This window comes from Eschscholzia californica, unplaced genomic scaffold, assembly GCF_041429995.1.
Source record: "Eschscholzia californica isolate CP2 unplaced genomic scaffold, dmEscCali1.0.p SCAF_4, whole genome shotgun sequence".
NCBI lineage: Eukaryota > Viridiplantae > Streptophyta > Magnoliopsida > Ranunculales > Papaveraceae > Eschscholzia > Eschscholzia californica.
The window spans coordinates 27082354-27102986 of NW_028238461.1; the positions used below are offsets into that span (position 1 = coordinate 27082354).

Here is a 20633-nt window from a genome sequence, read left to right on the forward strand (position 1 = left end):
CCGAGGCAGCGAGAAAGTTGGCTTGGTCATCGTACATGATACATCCAATGCCAGCTATTTCCTTTCCGTCCATAAAAGAGGCGTCTATGTTGATCTTAATGTAAGGAGCTTTCGGAGGAGACCATCGGATATTTCTTTCAAGTGGTTGAGATGGAAAAGGGTGCTTGAGAAGGTTCGGTGTGCTATTTACTTGATCAATAACCATCATGGGTAGAATCTTAGCATTAGAAAAGCATCTATCACACCTCGCTTTCCAAATCTGCCAAAGTATATTTGCGAAAAGATCGCTTATCTGCTCATCAATATCTTTCCATGAAATAATCCAGTCAATAAGACTTTTAATTTTGCCTGATATAATATTAAAATGAAACCATACCACTGTAGCCAAATCACAATGTAATAGTGCGTGAATCAATGTTTCAGGAGCCCGACAGAAAACACAGTCAAAGTTATGGCCAATAAACTGCCTAATTTTACCGCGGACCGGTAAGCTGTTCGTACAACATTGCCAAAGGAATAGTTTGATTTTTGGTTGAATAGGTAGATTCCAAATGAAGATCCATTCCTTAGTCTCATAGTCATAATGTTCAGTACGTAAATAATAATAATACATGGATTTAATGGTAAATTTACCTGATTTGGTAAGCGTCCATCGTGCAATATCATCCATTTGTTTCTGTAAGTTTATGCTCAAAATAGAGTTACATATATCATCATTAAAGCATTGAGTTATTATAGTCGTATTCCAATGATTATTGATAATAAGTTGAGAAACCTTTGTGGCTACTTTGAAGAGTGTATGCAAGTCTAGTGAGAAAAATTAATGGAACTAGTTGGTGATTCCTTTTGTGTATTTAAAAGTTAGTAGTCATTTCTTTGATATTTAACTTTCTTGTGGAAAAGAGATTTGAGTTCATATTTGAATCTAAGTTTGATGAGATTTAGTTGATTGACAATTTTAGGGTTCATTACTTGAGGTTTTTATTTGTGATTAATCTTTTATCATCAAACAACAATTCTTCCTCTCTCTTTGTAGGGATGAATTATAACTGTTAAGAGCTTGATTTGAGGAAAGGACATGAATGGCAGTAAGTTCTTCTGGAGCGATTAGGGTTTCATATCTTCCTTCTCATATTTCTTCTTCTCTTTAACATAAATTGTTTAATTGTGAATTTGATTTGAAGAAAGAGCATGGTATACAAATTTCATTTTTGTGTAGTTCGGGGATTCGTATATGGCTTCTCAGATCTCTTCTTCTCTTCAACATGAATTGTTTAATTGTGAATAACTTCATTAAAAACACCAAGTAGTTGATTACTTCTTTATGGTTGTCTACCAAGCACATTGGGTGTCAAATTGGCTGATGAAGAATTTAAGGTAAAAGCTACTAATCTTTATTTTATTTTCTTCATGTTCTGATCATTTCAAAATTTCTCATGTTATTTTTGTTGGGTGCTAAGGAAGATTATGGATTTATATAACTTGAGAAAAGATATTTGATTGCTAGATAACTTAATTTTTTTCTGATTTTTCTAACTTGTTTTTTTTGCTTGATCAACAACATTACAAAACACCTCTATTTATAGTAGAGGATTTAGCACATCTAGCAAAGCCTAGAGACTTCCACATTGGAACTTACAAGTCATAGTCTAAGCTTATCTCTAGTCTAAACTTATCTCTAGTCAAACTTCTCTAGACCCATCAATCTTGAAGACCACCACAACTCATTTACTCTCCTCAAGATTTTTCTAACACACTTAGAAATTACAAATTACATTTTTTAACACCCCTTCTTAATTTGTAATTTGCATGTAGTTCTTGAACTTGAGAAATTTTTCCGTTGTAATAGCTTTTGTGAAGATGTCGGCCCATTGCTCATTGGTGTTGACAAATTGAAGTTGAATTTCTTCTTGTTGTACCAAATTGCGAATGAAATGATGACGAAGTTCAATATGCTTTGTGCGGTTGTGAAAAACCGGATTTTTCGTCATTGCTATTGCGGACATATTGTCACAATAGATAGTTGTCGGACCTTGTTCCTTTTGAAATAAATCTTCTAGAATTCTCCTTATCCAAACGACTTCACATGATGCATCGGTAGCGGCAATATACTCAGCCTCCGCTGATGATAAAGCAATAGTCTTTTGCTTTTTTGATGCCCAAGCAATAACTTTAGATCCCAACTTAAAAACATATCCGGACGTACTTTTCCTATCATCAAGAGAACCAGCCCAATCACTGTCAGTAAAACCCACTAATTTGTTTTCATCTTCAGTCACATATTTTATTCCATGGTTTTTTGTTCCTTGAATGTAGCGTAAAATACGCTTGGCAGCGGCAAAGTGAATTTTACTCGGCTCACTCATGAATCTAGAGATGAGACTGACGGGATAAACAATATCTGGCCTTGTATTTGTTAGATAAATAAGAGACCCAATCAAACTTCGATAAATTTTAGGATCGACCTTAGGTGCTCCGTCATTTAATTGCAATTTTTCATTTACACCAATAGGTGTAGCAACAGGCTTGCAATTTGACATTTGAAATCTTTTTAATAGGTCTTCAACATATTTCTCTTGGGAAATAAGGATTTCTCCTTTTGATTGACGAACTTGAATTCCGAGAAAGTATTTCATGAGACCCAAATCTGTCATCTCATATTCCTTCATCATGGATTTCTTGAATTCTTCAACCATCCTTAGATTTGTGCCTGTAAAAATTAGATCATCTACATATAAACAGACAATTAGAAAATTATTTCCTTCTTTCTTCACATATAAAGATGGTTCACTTTTGCTTTTGTGAAAATTATTTTGCTGAAAATATCTGTCAATTTTACTATTCCATGCTTGGGGGGCTTGTTTTAAGCCATATAAGGCTTTCTTTAGTCTGTATACTTTATTTTCTTCTCCTTTTATTTTGTATCCTTCCGGCTGCTCAACATAAACTTCTTCTTCCAATTCTCCATTTAAAAATGCTGATTTAACATCAAGTTGAAAAACTTGTAACTTCATTTGAGCGGCTAATGCAAGAACAATTCTGATTGTCTCCATTCTTACTACCGGAGCAAATGTTTCATTAAAGTCAATACTGGGTTGTTGAGAATAACCCTTTGCAACTAGGCGAGCCTTATGTTTTTTAATTGATCCATCTTCATCAAATTTGGTCTTGTAAATCCATTTTAATCCAACAACATCTTTTTCTTTTGGAGGATCTACAAGTTCCCAAGTTTGATTTTTTTTTTATAGTTGTCAATTCTTCATTCATGGCATTTCTCCATACTTCTTCTTTTTCTGCTTCTTTGAAATTTTGTGGTTCATAAGTGAAGAAAGAAAAACCACATGATTCGTAGATATCATTTAGAGAACGTGTCTTTCTTGGAGGTGATTCGGAATCCGAAGAATCCTCATCAAAATTTGGAGAACTTTCAACTCCTCTATTTTCAGAAATTTGTGGCATCTCAGATAAATTTGATGAAGGAGAACTTTGATCTTCTTGACAATCATTAATTTGGAAAAAATCAAATTTATTTTCAATTTGAGAAGAACTTTCTCCCCATTCCCAAGATTTCATCTCATCAAAAATAACATCTCGAGAAATTACCAATTTATTAGAGATGGGATCAAGAAGACGATAACCTTTGGATTCATTACTATAACAAATGAAGATGAATTTCTCACCCTTCTCATCAAATTTTTCTTTCCTCAAAGGAATGTGAGAATATGCTAGACAACCAAAAATTTTGAAAAAATCTACTTGAGGTTTTTTCCCATGCCAAGCTTCATATGGAGTAATATTTTGAACTGCTTTTGTCGGAGACCGATTTAATAAGAATACCGATGTATTTACTGCCTCAGCCCATAGATTATTTGGAAGCCCTTTTCCCTTCAACATGCTTCGAGCCATTTCTGCAATTGTCCGATTCTTCCTTTCGGCCACACCATTTTGTTGTGGACAATAACGAACTGTGAGCTCTCTTTTAATTCTTTTTCTTTGCAATAATTCATGAAAGGTTTATAAATGAATTCTCCACCTCGGTCAGTTCTGAGAGTCTTCAATTTTTGGCCACTTTGTCTTTCTACAAGAGCCAAAAATTCTAGAAAAAAACCAAATGCTTCTGATTTTTGCTCAAGAAAATAAATCCACATCTTTCTTGTATAATCATCAACAAATAAGAGAAAATATCTCTTATTACTAAGTGAAGGTGTTTTAGTCGGTCCAAAAATATCGGCATGTACCAATTCAAGTGGTGCAAGGGCTCTTGAAGAGACTTTTGGAAAAGGAAGCCTATGCATTTTTCCGTAAATACACCCTTCACAAATTTCATCATTTTTTGAGATGTAAGGAAGACCAACCACCATATCTTTCTCTTTTAATAATTTCAACCCTTTATAATTCAAATGACCATATCTCAAATGCCAAATATGAGCCATATCAACTTCACTTTTGAATGAAACATTCTCACATTTTGGCATAATAAGATAGAAAACATTATTTGAGGTCATTTGGACAGTGACCACAATAAGATTTGTTCTTTTATCAACAATCTCACATTCTCCATTGTCAAAATGTAGAGAGTAATTTCTCCTCATGAGTTGCCCAACACTTAAGAGATTTTGTGTTATACCGGGAACATAAAGAACATCATGAATAAATTTATCACCTTTATTTGTAGCTACTCCAATCACACCTTTTCCTCCGGCAGGTTTTAATTTTCCATCACCAAGCTTTACTTGAGTAGAAACATTTTTTTCAAGTTCTACAAATAATTCTCTATTTCCAGTCATATGATGGCTGCATCCGCTGTCCAAATACCAAATATCCGATGGTGGTGTTTCAACATTCATGCAAGAAAATAACTGTGCTTCTTGTTTTTCTTCTATAAAATTAACTTCACTTTTTCCTTTTTGAAACCAACAATCTCTTTGAGAATGATTGGGAATTTTGCATTTGGTGCATTTAAACCGACATTCCTTAGATTCATGACCAACTTTTTTGCAACAGAAACAATAAGGAGCAGAATTTCCTTGAGAATTTTTTGTGTTGACGAACTTCCCTCGATTGTGTTCTTTTCCTTGAGATTGGAAAGAACCTTGCCCTTCTTGATGCTTTTCAAAATAATTTCTTTTTTGAAAAACCTTACTTCCTTTTTTTTGTTGTTTTGAAATATTAATCTTTGATTGAAATGCTTGCTCCACGGGACTACTTTGATATCTATTGATTCGACTTTCATGAGCTTCAAGAGAACTAATTAGTTCATAAAAAGAGAGAGAAGATAAATCTTTGGATTCTTCAATTGCGGGTACAACATGATCGAATTTTTGCGGTAAACTTCGAAGAATTTTTTGCACGATTTTTTTGTCTTCGATAGTATCTCCAAGACTTCTAATTTTGTTAATAAGTTCAGTGACACGAGATGAAAAATGTTGAATATTTTCACTCTACTTCATTCCCAAATTATCAAATTCTTTCCACAATGATTGAAGCTTAATAACAATAACTTTTTCGGAACCTTGAAATTCCTTTTTCAAAATATCCCATGCAATTTTAGCTTTAGTTGCACCCATAATTCTATGAAAGATCGATTTACTAACCCCTTGTTGGATGTATTGCAATGCTTTTGCATCCTTTTTAATTAGCTCTTTCAATTGAGCTATTGTTTTGCCTTCTTCTTCATAACCTTCATCAACTAATTCCCATAAATCTTGTGATACATAAATTGTCCTCATTTGAATGCTCCAATAATCATAGTGTTCTCCATCAAAAATTGGTATGGAATTAGGTGAAAGATTGAAGGTGGAATTTGAAGATGGTGTTGTCATTTCTTTATGAGATTAAAATAGATAAAGGGGATAATTGGCTCTAGATACCAAATTTGTTGGGTGCTAAGGAAGATTATGGATTTATATAACTTGAGAAAGATATTTGATTGCTAGATAACTTAATTTTTTTCTGATTTTTCTAACTTGTTTTTTTTGCTTGATCAACAACATTACAAAACACCTCTATTTATAGTAGAGGATTTAGCACATCTAGCAAAGCCTAGAGACTTCCACATTGGAACTTACAAGTCATAGTTTAAGCTTATCTCTAGTCTAAACTTATCTCTAGTCAAACTTCTCTAGACCCATCTATCTTGAAGACCACCACAACTCATTTACTCTCCTCTAGATTTTTCTAACACACTTAGAAATTACAAATTACATTTTTTAACAATTTTAACCCTTAAACTTACATTTTGTCATCAATTGAAAAACAATATCTCTTTGTTACTGTGAAATTGAGGGTTGATTAGTTTCATCTTATTCTTGAATTCTTAAAGGTACTTTGGTTCATATTTCTAGAATATGAGAATAAAGAGTTTTTCCAATAGTTTGGCTTCATTGTTGGGATTTGATTATAGGTACAACTATTCAACTGCTGAGATTAATGTTATTTTTATGTTTCGTTCTTCGGATTTTCTAGATTTGTTGGCTAAACCCTACTATTATAATTATGGGAGAATTTGACATACACCCCCACTATTATATGAATATTAGGACTACACCCCCACTTTTTGAAAACTTTTGATATACACCCCCACCTGGACGGAAACCGTCAACTCAGAGTTAAGTTGGGTGTGTGCGAAACACACGCGCCAACCATGACGATTTTACCCTTTTGTAGTTGTTGAAATATTTTGAGCGATTTTGACATACACCCCCACTATTATATGAATTTTTGGACTACACCCCCATTTTTTGAAAAAAACAAAATTTTTCAATTTGCCCTCCAACGATCATCTTTTACCTTTTGTCTTATAAATTTATTTATTTTAGACAAGCTAAAAGGTCAAAGCGAAAGAACTATTTGAAATATCAAACTATAGAAAAGATGGGAGGAACTATTTGGGATATCCCAAATAGTTCCTCCCATCTTTTCTATAGTTTGATATTTCAAATAGTTCTTTCGCTTTGATCTTTTAGCTTGTCTAAGATAAATAAGTTTATAAGAAAAAAGGTAAAAGATGATCGTTGGAGGGCAAATTGAAAAATTTTGTTTTTTCAAAAAATGGGGGTGTAGTCCAAAAATTCATATAATAGTGGGGGTGTATGTCAAAATCGCTCAAAATATTTCAACATCTACAAAAGGGTAAAATCGTCATGGTTGGCGCGTGTGTTTCACATACACCCAACTTAACTCTGAGTTGACGGTTTCCGTCCAGGTGGGGGTGTATATCAAAAGTTTTCAAAAAGTGGGGGTGTAGTCCTAATATTCATATAATAGTGGGGGTGTATGTCAAATTCTCCCTATAATTATTCTTGCCTCATTTGTTTAGGATTTTGAATGAAAATCGAATCAATAGATGATGAAGCTTGGTATCGAAGTACGATGAAGCTTGTTCACTAGAATGTATTTCATTGTGAGGGGTAAGGAATAGATGATGTCGATGATCTATTATTGGCTATCTAAGCAGCCAAGCAGGTATTATCTTAATTGTAAAACCATTGAACACTTAACAACTTATTCATTTTTTTTAAATGTCAAGTATTGATTTTAAAATTGTTCATGTTTTTGCTTGAATCATGATTATCTTAGCTACGCGCTCTATGTACTGATAATACTTACCCATTTATCCACTTCATTTTCTACTTTAAAATTTATCGTCATATTTATTCCAAGTCTTGTTGCTCGACTTCTGTCTAATTTGTTTGTGCTTATGCTGAACCCATCCTTGCATTTACTTTTTAAAACTAAACTTTGGGTATCAAGCAAATCATATTTAATTATTTAGGGATTGTTTTTCGAGAGGATTTGTATCAGTACTCCTGAATTATTGACTCTTACATACAGGGGCGGCCCAGGCCCAAAGCAGCCAAAGCAGCTGCTTTGGGCCCCATTTGGAGAAGGGCCCCCAAAGTATACTTGTTTATAGGCACCCGGTTAAGAAAAAAAAATTGAAGGAGCTGCTCCTTTAAAGTAGTCCGTGAATCAAAGGGAACTACTCGTTTCTCAAAAAAAGGGACTGCACGTGACCTCCCCTCAGTGGACAATTGAATGAAGGGTGCTTCTAAAGGCACCTGACCAAACAGCTGTTAGCATCCAAAAATATTGTTGACTCAAGTCAATGATTTTTGACCCGAGGTCTCTATAAGCACCGGTTTTTAATGTGGGTGACGTTCACCTTCGTTTACTTCTTCCATCTTCTTCTTCCAACAAAAAAGGAATCCTAATCAATTCTTCTTCCAAAACAAAACCCTAGAAAAGAGTGCAACATTCTCCGACAACGGCGACGGCAACGTCTCCGACACCTACCGGCGACTATTCTTTTATTCGAAAAAAATCAATCCGGGTGATTTATTCATCATACAACTGTGTTACATCTAATTTATAGCTTCTTTATATCATCTTTTGAAAAGAAATTAGGAAGTTAACCATGGAAGAAGAGAGTTCTAAAAATTTAACAACTACATCGATTCCAACTCTTTCACCTATTTCCGGGCAAGGAGAAGTTTCTCATGAGGTATACAACCATTCCCCGACCCTATTTTATATGTTTTTGTACGTGTTGTGTGAGTTTTTGAAAAAACCAAAGTGAAACTTCGGTGACGCGGACGGACTGAACCAGTCCGGTACTTTTTAGTCATTAACGGATCGGTCTATCCGTTTATAAATGAAAAGTCACGGACTCAACAGTCCGTGCCCTTGTAGATTTGGACGGATAGACTGATCCGTCCTTAGCTGATAAATCCCGGACTCGTTCAGTCCGTTCCATCCTGAAGATTTTTTTTATCTTTAAGTGATTTTTATGTTTTTTTCACCTTTTGACAGATTCCTGACCTTAATATTGTTCCTATTGAAGAGGAGTACCATGCCGAAGAAGAAAATCGACCTTCAAATGATGGGTGTCAATTTATTAGTATTGATGTTGGTCAGTATTTTGTGACTGAAGATGTTTTTCAAACTAAAGAGGAGTTAATCGGTTGGGCTCAAGAAATTGGGAAAAAACATAAGTTTGTAGTATTGACCTCCAGGTCAGGTAATAGAAGAGGTGGACAGAAACCCCGGTTAGAATTATGTTGCGAAAGAAGTGGAGTATTTCGTTCACATGAGAAGAAGGATTTAGTTCCAAAATCCCATCAACCACCTATAAAGAAAAGGAAATCGAACACCAAAAAATGTCAATATCCGTTCAAGCTCAAAGGAATATCGGGGGTTAATGACACGTGGAAAGTGTCAGTTGTGTCTGGAATCCATAACCACGAGTTAGCTGAAAGTCTTCTAGGTCACGCATATGTGAATAGGTTGAAACCCGATGAAAAAGCTGTTGTGAAACATCTATTAAAAATTGGTTCGAAGCCAGCTCAAATTCTTTCTCAAATTCATGAACAATTCAAGGATAACACATCAACGTTGAAAACCATTTACAATGCACGTGCGAACATACGTATGGAAAACCAAGAAGGAAGGAGTCCGATGCAACAAGTCATTAAGTTTTTGGTGGAACACCATTACGTCTACCATTTTTCAAAGAACGAAGACACTGATGAGGTAACAAATCTATTTTGGGCACATCCTGATTGTATTCGATTATTACAGAGTTTCCATACCGTGTTATTGCTCGATTTTACGTATAAAACCAACCGATTTAACAAGCCATTGCTTGAGATTGTCGGGGTAACTTCTACGTTGAAATCTTTCACCGCGGCCTTTACATTTATGGATGGGGAGACAACTAATTAGTACACATGGGCCCTTAATCGTTTGCGGACGTTGTTTCCTCCCAACTCAATGCTAATGGTGTTTATTACCGATCGTGAACTTGCACTGATTAACGCCATTGGTGAAGTCTTTCCAAATGCTCAAAGGTTGCTATGTACTTTCCACATCGACAAGTGTGTGGTAGCCAAAGTCAAAGGTCATTTCAAACAAGAACAATTCAATGTGTTTATGACAATATTTCGAGCTATCATGTATGCTGAGACTGAAAGTGGTTATAATGAGGCGGTGGAAACTTTTGTGAAGTTTTGGTCAAATACACATCATAAAGATGTTAGTTATGTTCAAGATACCTGGTTGGGATTGAAAGAGAGATTTGTGACTGCATGGACTAACGGGGTTATTCGCATGGGAAATACTACAATAAATCGTGTGGAAGGTGCTCATTCCAAATTGAAGAGATATCTATGTAGCTCCGAAGGTAACTATGTTACGTGCTGGGAATATATGCATATCATGACGGAAACCGAGACATGTGAAATTATAACATCTTTTGAGCACAGTCATATTAAGGTGAAGGAAGGGCATCAAATCAAGTTTTTTAAAGAGCTACGTGGTTATGTCTCGCACGCGGCATTAGATCTTATGGTAGATGAGATCGACCGTGCAAATGGGATTGATATTAACGTTCAAAATTGCGGATGTGTTCTAAGGTATGTCTATGGTCTCCCTTGTGCTCATGAGATGGTATCTTTGATGAATCAAGATAAGGTATGTCCAAAGGACATCATTCACCCTTAGTGGACCAAGCTATCCATTAACCCGACTCCGCCGATTCATAATGATCTTGACGCATCACATGAGATGGAGCACCTTTATTTAATGTGGGATAAATCCAGTGATGCTGAGAGGACCGCAATACTTGAGAAGTTGAGGGAAATTTCTTTTCCGGTCATCACAAACTTGTGTGAGCCATTGCAACAAACAAAGACAAAAGGGGCTCCGAAACAAAGAAGAATTCGCAAAAAAGAAAAAGAAGCTGCAAAATCTACTAAGAGGAACCCATCTGCTTTCGAATATGCAAAGTGTGTTGATGAATGTGTTCCCTCCACTCAGACAGTACGTAAAGTTAACAAAGTAACCAAAGCACCGAAAGCAACCATACCCAATTTTGAAAGATACAAAGGACAGATTCCACCAGTTATGGATCCATTCTTGGATGACATTATAGATGTGCCAGGCGATGGTCATTGTGGGTTTCATGCCGTTGGTAAAGGACTTGGGTTTTCACTAGAAGATGGTTGGAAACAAGTTCGCGAAAATGTCATAAAAGAACTTGAGGATCAATACACACTCTACAAAGAAATGTTTGGAATAAGAGATTACACTCAAACATTAAGTGCCGCGAACAACTTCAATTTTACATGTCCGGAAGATTGGTTCTACATTCACCCGTACACTAGTATAGTTTGAAGGAGTTGAAGGAGATGTCCTTCGACCAAGGTGACAATGCGAAAAATTTGTCGGATAGGACAATTGATGTGGAAGATCATCAAGTCCGATTCATTTAGGGATCGTAGAGTTGTAGCTAGAGACCAACTACGATCGTCGAATTACGAAGTAATTCGCGGCTAACTTCGATCGGATCCTACAACGGGTTACACATAAGAGTGACAAATTGATCTAGGATATGACTAGTGGGAGTGAGATATAATCATGGGAGTGTCCCATAAACATATCTCATAGGCCTAAAAAGGAATTAGGCAAAGATAGTACAAAAAGGCCAAAAACAGGGTTTTTGGGCCTTGGCCGATTCGGGCACTTTTAGGGTTCGGATTGGGCTGAATTTTGGAGGGACGTTTCCTTATGTTATGAACATTAAATCTGCCAATTTTGGCTGGGTTTGGACGTCATCTCCTTAGGGAATTGAGAAAATACCAATAGTTGCTATTTTCGACTATTTCCCTAAATGTTATTCTAAAGGGTGTTTTGGGAAACCTAAAAGGAGGTGGATTCTTATTAGGGTTCTATATAAACACTCTTAGGGCAGAGAATAAGGTGTGGAATTTCTCTCTAAGCTTTCTTACTCTACCACATCAAGTAGAGAGGAGAAAGTGAGCTAATTCCCAAGCTATCTTCTAGTCAAGCAAGAAGAAGGTCTTCTTATTATCCAACCACCATTGGTGTGCTAGATATACAACAAGGTGGGAGATCAAATTGATTGCTCGTGTCCCAAGTAGAGGAGCTACACTTGAAGCTCTTGGTCTTCTTCAATCAATTCAACTAGTTCGAGGGAAAAGCGATTAAGGTAATCTACTATCTCCGTTAGTTTAATTACTAGTTTTGCATGTGATCCTGGGAATACTAGTGTAGACATTAGATGTCTTATTTCCGCTATAAACACTAGTATAAGGGTATAAATCCCTACAGTGGCGTCAGAGCCTCTTGCAATGAACTAGTTTTTGCTAAGAATTGAACTAGTTCATATTGGATATGATTGATAGTTTAATAAATTGAGTTTATAAAAGTATTTTAAAAGTGTTTTAAAATTATTTAAACTCACAATTTGATGTTATTGAATGGGATTCAATGAATTTCAAATTGAGAATCAAATTGATGATTGAAAGTGTTTTAAAAACTCAATTTGATTGAATTTCGGACTAATCCATGCTTGATTAAGTTGATAATTATGTTTAAAAGAGTTTTAAACATAAAAATTTGATTAATTTTGAATTGGATTCAAAGATTTTTCAAATTGATTTCAAAATTGTTATTTGAAAAAATTTCAAAAACCTAGATTTTGATCCAAAATTGGTTTGATTGAGAGTTGTTTTTAAGTTTTGGAAACTTTTGAAAAACAAAAATTTGGAATTTTAGAAGTGTTCTAAAAGGAGTGTTTTGAGTTTAGGAAACTCCCAAAACAAATTTGGAAAATTTTAAAAGTTTCTAAAAGTTTTGAAAAATTTTAGAAGTGTTCTAAAAGGAATTTCAAAATTTTAGAAAAGCTATAAAATTGGAAAATAGCAACTTAGAGTTGCATAAGAAATTTTTTTTTTGGAAACTAGGGTTTTTGGAGAAACCCTAGTGTCCGGCCGGTCAGAAGCTCCTGGATGCGTCCTCTGGACGCGTCCAGAGCAGCTGCTGAGACGCGTCTAGGACGCGACCAGCAGCTGCAACAGAAGCTTCTGGACGCGTCTTGGAGACGCGTCCAGAGCAGCTGTTGGGACGCGTCTTGGAGACGCGTCCAGAGCAGCTGTTGGGACGCGTCTTGGAGACGCGTCCAAGTCGCGTCTAGGACACGACCAGCAGCTGCGGAGGGAGCTTCCTGGACGCGTCTAGGACGCGTCCAGAGCACTCGACCAGACGCGTCTTGGAGACGCGTCTGGGAGGTTCTGGGTGTCTCGGACTAGTCCGAGACACCTAGTGTTGGTCCGGTCCAGCACCAGACACGTCTAGGACGCGTCTGGTACATGGACTAGCGTCCTGGCTCCGGCCCGGACGAGACCAGGCCTTGATAGGCCTCGGCCAGGACATGCCGGCCCTATGGGCCGTGCTATGTCCGGACCTTGTCCGAGCCCTTTTTAGGCTTGGGCTGGGGACTTGTCTAGGACTTGTCCCGGGCTTTTTCGAGGCTTTTCGGACCACGAAAAGGGACCATCATTCGAGTGGGAGTTTTTGCCAAAATTTCTTCCGATTCCAACCAAATAATTCCAAAATCAATCCGGGCCATCCAAGGGCCCAAGACGGATTTCTCTTTAAATTGATTTATGAAATCATTAAGAAGAATCGAACCAATATTTTTTCCGAAATTGACCCGGGCTTTCTCAAGCCCAAAACGGAGTTTTTCTTAAAGTTGATTTTAGAAATCATAAGAGATAAAACGAGAACGCACCATTAGTCGAATTCTTCGAATTTAGACTTAAGGTAGGTCATGTGACATGTGATGTCAACAAAAGTATCTCCCAAGATAATCATGCATATATAATTCTTAGCCTTGATATATTATATGATTGCATGTGTTGTGAATGCGGGAAACTAGTATGGCCATAGATTTATATCTTTATTCTTGTTTTAAGCACGGATGGGTGCATGCTTTGTAATTAATTTTAATTTCAAGTTTATACGATCTGCGAATCGTTAGAGTCTTGTAATTAGAGTTTAGGGTCAATGAGTCCATTGAAGAAAACTCAAGGATGGAATCCAAAGGCGAGTGGGAGAAATCAATGGAGGTTCAAAGATGGAGATCTAGACGAACCAAAAGGCGAAACAAGAAGAAAACCAAAGGAGATTAGATCTTCTAGGTTAGGGGCCATACTAGGATCCATATCTGCCTGATTTACTTTCTCGCGCGCATTTACTTACTTTTTACGCTTTATGTCGTGCGTGTTAGTTAGGCTAAATAGTTCACTATAACAAACGCCAGACTAGCGTAAAAGTCCCCAAAACGTAATCTTGAGTAATCGCCTATCCAGATTAAGACACTCGTTGCGCCCTTGTTCGAGCAAGGTGGGTCGGCCTTCGCAGAGTACCTCCTCTACCTTGGGACAATGCGGGTAGGTCTATAGAAGAGGCCTACACGTCTAAATGGTTCTACTCAACGAGATCAGCAAGAGAGTCTTGGATACTCGAGACAAAAGGATAGATTAATAATTCATTAATGAAATCTATCAACTAAGAGTCATAAGGTATGATCAGTGAAGTAGTTCACTCACCCGGAACGACGGAGTCAAAGGGTAGGGCCTTCGTCCGCTTTACTCCGAAGAACTAGGGTCTTGGAATCACTTATTCAATCGGGGACGATTTTATTGAATAATGTGGGAAAACTAAGTTTTTTCAAAAACGATAACGAGTTTTAAAACTTTGCCATTTCTTTTATGTAGTTCAAAGATGACAAAAGATATTTTCAACTTCCGCTCACTTCTCGACAAGGAGAAGCTAAATGAGCACAACTTCCTTGACTGGGAGAGCAACCTGGGAATAGTTCTCAGGATGGAAGGAAAGCAACATCTACTAGAAACTCCAATTCCTATATTGGATGATAATTCGACTAAAGAAGAGATAGATGAAGAAAGGAGTGTGCGGAAAAAGGCAGAGCCTGTAACTTGCTTAATGCTAGCAACCATGGAACCGACTCTGCAAGAGCAGTTCATAGACATGGATGCTTACTCCATGATGCGACAACTTCGGGAAATGTTCCAGAAACAGTCGAGATTGGAGAGGTTTGAAACCTCCAAAGCAATTATGGACATGCGCCTTGAAAAGGGAAAACCAGTTGGGCCTCATGTTTGTCAAATGATCAGGCTCATGGGCAAGCTGGCTAAACTAGGTTTCCCTTATAGCCAACAGACGGCTACCGACACTATCCTTCACTCCCTCCATAGTGGTTTTAATCAGTTTAAGATGAACTACAACATGAATGGATGGGATAAAACGTTGGAGGAGCTTCATTCTACGCTTCTAACAGCCGAAAAGGACGTCGCTATAAAGGAGACTAAGAAGGACGTTCTTATGGTACAAAAGGACAAAGGGTTCAAGAAAGGTGGAAAACAGAAGAAGAAAACCGCGTCAAAAGGTAAAGGCAAACGAGTTGCCAAACCTAAAGACAAAGGTCCTCCTCCTGACACCATATGTTTCTACTGTGATGGCAAGGGCCACTGGAAAAGAAACTGCCCTAAGTTCTTGGGGGACAAGAAGAATGGAACAGTGGCTTCCAATTCAAGTATAAACAGTTAACTTATCAAATGCTGTAAAATTCCCAAACCTTGGTATATGATACCTAAAATTGCCCTATCATTGTGAATGTACAGGCGCAGCTGGGAACTGAGTATTTGGCTAAGGAAGACAAGATCCAAGAGGGAGCAGAAGCCTCGACTGCTAAGGATGCTGAAAGGGATCGAAGTCTACTTTAGGCACTATTCTAGATTAATCGTTTTTCTACTTTTTTAACATCATCTCTGTACTAAGTATTATGGAGAATCAATAAAGAACTTTATTTCTAGATTGAGATGTTAATAAGTGCTAAATTTAACAAACTATACCAAAAGATTCTAAAACTTGGTCAAAAACCTATAAGATAGGTTCATCCCAATCGGAAAGGGATGAGGACAACAAGTCCACTATAACCAAAACATGAATCAAACTGACAAGAAAGAAAGCCTTGAGTCGGAAACAGAGATTGATCTTCAAACGCACTTCTAACCTATCCATATTTGGAGTGTCCAAATGGATTAAGATGAAGAACACGAATCAAACTCTATCCTCCAAATCCATTAGTCTAGACACAGCTTCTCACAAAACTACCAAAATTCCGTCTAAAGCTAAATCTGTAAAAGCGTTACAAAACTAGCTAATATCTGACGCAATTTCTTTTGAAAGAAATTTGGGCTTCTTCCATAACCAATCAAGAGAACAAAGTGTTTGTTGCTCATGATAGTATTCTTCTAATAATTAGCACTAATTATTACAAGAATAAGTGGGAGAAAAGTACAAGTCAATTTAATTTGGTCATGAGAAGAATCATGAAGAGTCATGAAGAACAACCATGAAACTTGTACAAGACGATTAAATTCGACCAAGAGCAACAAACCGCGGCTCCTCGGAAAAGGAAAGGTTAAAGATATGATCTTATAAACCCACCGCACAAAAGCGAATGTCATTCGCCGGAGAACTCTCAAAACAAGTGAAAGTGTCTCTAAAGGAATATCTCAAAGTAGTTGAAAAAATTCCAAATTGTTGTTCAAAAGCCCTGAAAGGTCAAATCTCAAAGACTCAGAAAATAAAGGTTATTTCTGAAAAGATAAAAGACCTGCGCAGAAACGGATACTGACTCTAGTTTTTGGCCAGAAGCCAAAATCATCATGGAATCCATATCTCGTCAAGACATGAAGCTTGATAATTTAAGTCAACGGAAGACCTAAATTGGTTTTCCAAAGTAGAAAACTGAGAAGGATGGAAACATTCATGTTTCCCGAAACGAGACAAGAAGAATAAAGATTCTTCCAATCAAGTTATGTCCACATGCATGCTTCAAAAATCTATCAACGGATTAAAAGCACGCAAGAGTTAGAATCTTCGATTCAAAAGGTAATCAAAGAAGTTTGATTCCTGAGGAATGAAGAAAATCTTGAATCACGAGTTTCAAGAAGGTAAGTGGGAGAAACAAACCTTCCAGGTCCGTATGCAGAGTACATACAAAAGATTGAGTACGACATAAGGTGTTGTATAACAGTAACGAACTGACTCAATAAAGGACCACACACAAAAGGATAAAATGCCATTTTGGGCATCTGAAGATCTATAAGCATAGATCAAAAGGATGATAGGATTAGAGAGACTCAGTACGCTGAGATGCTTGAGATCCGAAACAGAAAATCTAAGACTCGAAAAGTCTAAAAGATTTCGACCCAAAAACTCATGACAGAAGGCGTTGCAAAACTCGGAGTCTGAAAAGACACTGATGAGCTAGCACGCATGAGAGAGACATTTATGTTCGAAAACATAAAGTCAATCATGTTGGACATGATTAGCATCTAAACATCCGAATTCGGATTGGAAAACCGAAACACTACTTAGTACATCCTAGAAGGCTAAAGGATGAAGTAGTACAACAGTTGAACATGTCATCGAAGCAAACTTCCAGACATGGAAGGAAAGTAGGCTAAAAGTGTTTTAAGCCGGGAACTGTTGTAAATACTACATAAAGAATTAAAAGCCTTAACTCTAGTAAAAGTTACTAGATATTATCAAGGTTGAAGTTAGCAATCTTCAAATTAATTGATAATAAGCAAAGTTTAAAACCGACTACCACGGTAGTCAAACTAAACTGTCACCTAAGACATAGTATGAGATTCATACACAGTCTGAGGCATGAGGTATAATTTTAAACCTCGACAAGTAAAATTGAGTGGGTAAAAGGAGTTTTACGGAAGAGGCTCAGATTTACAACTCTCGTTATCAGAAATAATAGAGTTATTTCACAAGTCGTCTAAATTTGGTTTAGTATTTAAACGACAGTCCATTGATGATAAAACATTCCGAATAGGTTTGTCAGATACGTGATCTGATGAATGAAACCCTATTAAGTGAACTTGGAATATTTATTATCGAATCCCTGGTCCAGGTCATTGCATGGACAACAATGACTCACGAAGACTAGCACGGGAGTCGATGGGATAGCGTAGTTTCATGGGCTATAGGAATAGTATATTCTATTCGACTACGTGGGTGTGTAAAAGGTTTATACACTGGATAACCCTCAAAATGAGAAGTACATCACTCGTGATGAACGTCAATACTTCTCATAAAGACAATTGGAGAGATTCCTCAAAACATGAGTGCTCCACTCATCTTATGTAAGGAATGCCCGACTTTGGTTCCGTTAAACGCCGCGCCGTAAAAGGAGGTTATAAAGGCGGATACTGGGAAGGACAGGATAGACATGAAGTTAAGTGGGAGTGCAAGAATGGATTGTGTCACCCTAATCACATTAGGTACAAAGTGTCTCAAGGCCACTTGATGAGTTATGTCTCGCACGCGGTTATGCCTCGCACTCGGCATTAGATCTTATGGTAGATGAGATCGACCGTGCAAATGGGATTGATATTAACGTTCAAAATTGCGGATGTGTTCTAAGGTATGTCTATGGTCTCCCTTGTGCTCATGAGATGGTATCTTTGATGAATCAAGATAAGGTATGTCCAAAGGACATCATTCACCCTCAGTGGACCAAGCTATCCATTAACCCGACTCCGCCGATTCATAATGATCTTGACGCATCACATGAGATGGAGCACCTTTATTTAATGTGGGATAAATCCAGTGATGCTGAGAGGACCGCAATACTTGAGAAGTTGAGGGACATTTCTTTTCCGGTCATCACAAACTTGTGTGAGCCATTGCAACAAATAAAGACAAAAGGGGCTCCGAAACAAAGAAGAATGAGCAAAAAAGAAAAAGAAGCTGCAAAATCTACTAAGAGGAACCCATCTGCTTTCGAATATGCAAAGTGTGTTGATGAATGTGTTCCCTCCACTCAGACAGTACGTAAAGTTAACAAAGTAACCAAAGCACCGAAAGCAACCATACCCAATTTTGAAAGATACAAAGGACAGATTCCGCCAGTTATGGATCCATTCTTGGATGACATTATAGATGTGCCAGGCGATGGTCATTGTGGGTTTCATGCCGTTGGTAAAGGACTTGGGTTTTCACTAGAAGATGGTTGGAAACAAGTTCGCGAAAATGTCATAAAAGAACTTGAGGATCAATACACACTCTACAAAGAGATGTTTGGAATAAGAGATTACACTCAAACATTAAGTGCCGCGAACAACTTCAATTTTACATGTCCGGAAGATTGGTTCTACATTCACCCGTACACTAGTATAGTTTGAAGGAGTTGAAGGAGATGTCCTTCGACCAAGGTGACAATGCGAAAAATTTGTCGGATAGGACAATTGATGTGGAAGATCATCAAGTCCGATTCATTTAGGGATCGTAGAGTTGTAGCTAGAGACCAACTACGATCGTCGAATTACGAAGTAATTCGCGGCTAACTTCGATCGGATCCTACAACGGGTTACACATAAGAGTGACAAATTGATCTAGGATATGACTAGTGGGAGTGAGATATAATCATGGGAGTGTCCCATAAACATATCTCATAGGCCTAAAAAGGAATTAGGCAAAGATAGTACAAAAAGGCCAAAAACAGGGTTTTTGGGCCTTGGCCGATTCGGGCACTTTTAGGGTTCGGATTGGGCTGAATTTTGGAGGGACGTTTCCTTATGTTATGAACATTAAATCTGCCAATTTTGGCTGGGTTTGGACGTCATCTCCTTAGGGAATTGAGAAAATACCAATAGTTGCTATTTTCGACTATTTCCCTAAATGTTATTCTAAAGGGTGTTTTGGGAAACCTAAAAGGAGGTGGATTCTTATTAGGGTTCTATATAAACACTCTTAGGGCAGAGAATAAGGTGTGGAATTTCTCTCTAAGCTTTCTTACTCTACCACATCAAGTAGAGAGGAGAAAGTGAGCTAATTCCCAAGCTATCTTCTAGTCAAGCAAGAAGAAGGTCTTCTTATTATCCAACCACCATTGGTGTGCTAGCTATACAACAAGGTGGGAGATCAAATTGATTGCTCGTGTCCCAAGTAGAGGAGCTACACTTGAAGCTCTTGGTCTTCTTCAATCAATTCAACTAGTTCGAGGGAAAAGCGATTAAGGTAATCTACTATCTCCGTTAGTTTAATTACTAGTTTTGCATGTGATCCTGGGAATACTAGTGTAGACATTAGATGTCTTATTTCCGCTATAAACACTAGTATAAGGGTATAAATCCCTACATAGTTGTGGCGAGTAGCTTCAATTGCATATTAGTACATTTGTCTATAGGTTGTTCGACAACTTTCTTACCCTTACTTAGTGGTCCACCTTCTGAGGGTTATAAAATTGCATGCATTACATATAGTGGTGGTCACTTTATGAACGTTAAACTCAAAAAAGATTCTATACTCCCTCCCATTGCACCGCAATGGTCTAGGTATGCATCGCTAGAGGCAACGGGTTGGCTTGAACTTGTTAGAGATAGAATCGAGGATGGAAAGAAATTTTATTCTCATGATAATTCGAATGAGCCAAGTAGTAGTGTGATAAATTTAATTGATGATTAAGGTGTACTGAAATATCGAGTTACAAAGTTTTTGATTTAATATTTGAATAAATTTAGATGATTAATTGTCTTCGTTACTTAACTTTTTTTTTCTTTGGGGTTATAATCGAAGCGAAAGAGAAAAACATGAATTTCATACAGGTCATGGATCCCTGAATCCGTTTCTGTTCAAAAAGAGACGGATCCAGAGATCCGTCAACCTCTAACAGGAACCCCTGTTAGAAAGAAACGGATCTATGAATCTGTTTCCTATAACAAAGA

The 20633-nt window shown here is 37.3% G+C and overlaps 1 long non-coding RNA gene across 3 annotated transcripts in view; it reads left to right on the forward strand.

Annotated features, from left to right (window-relative positions):
- Positions 1-775: 775 nt before the first annotated feature.
- LOC147543944 (uncharacterized) overlaps positions 776-20633 on the forward strand; it is a 44592-nt gene continuing 24734 nt past the window's right edge. For all 3 annotated transcript variants that reach the window (XR_015223135.1, XR_015223134.1, XR_015223132.1), the window contains exons 1-4: positions 776-860; positions 1037-1377; positions 6323-6403; positions 7319-7464. This is a non-coding gene — a long non-coding RNA (uncharacterized LOC147543944). The remainder of the gene's footprint in view (positions 861-1036; positions 1378-6322; positions 6404-7318; positions 7465-20633) is intronic.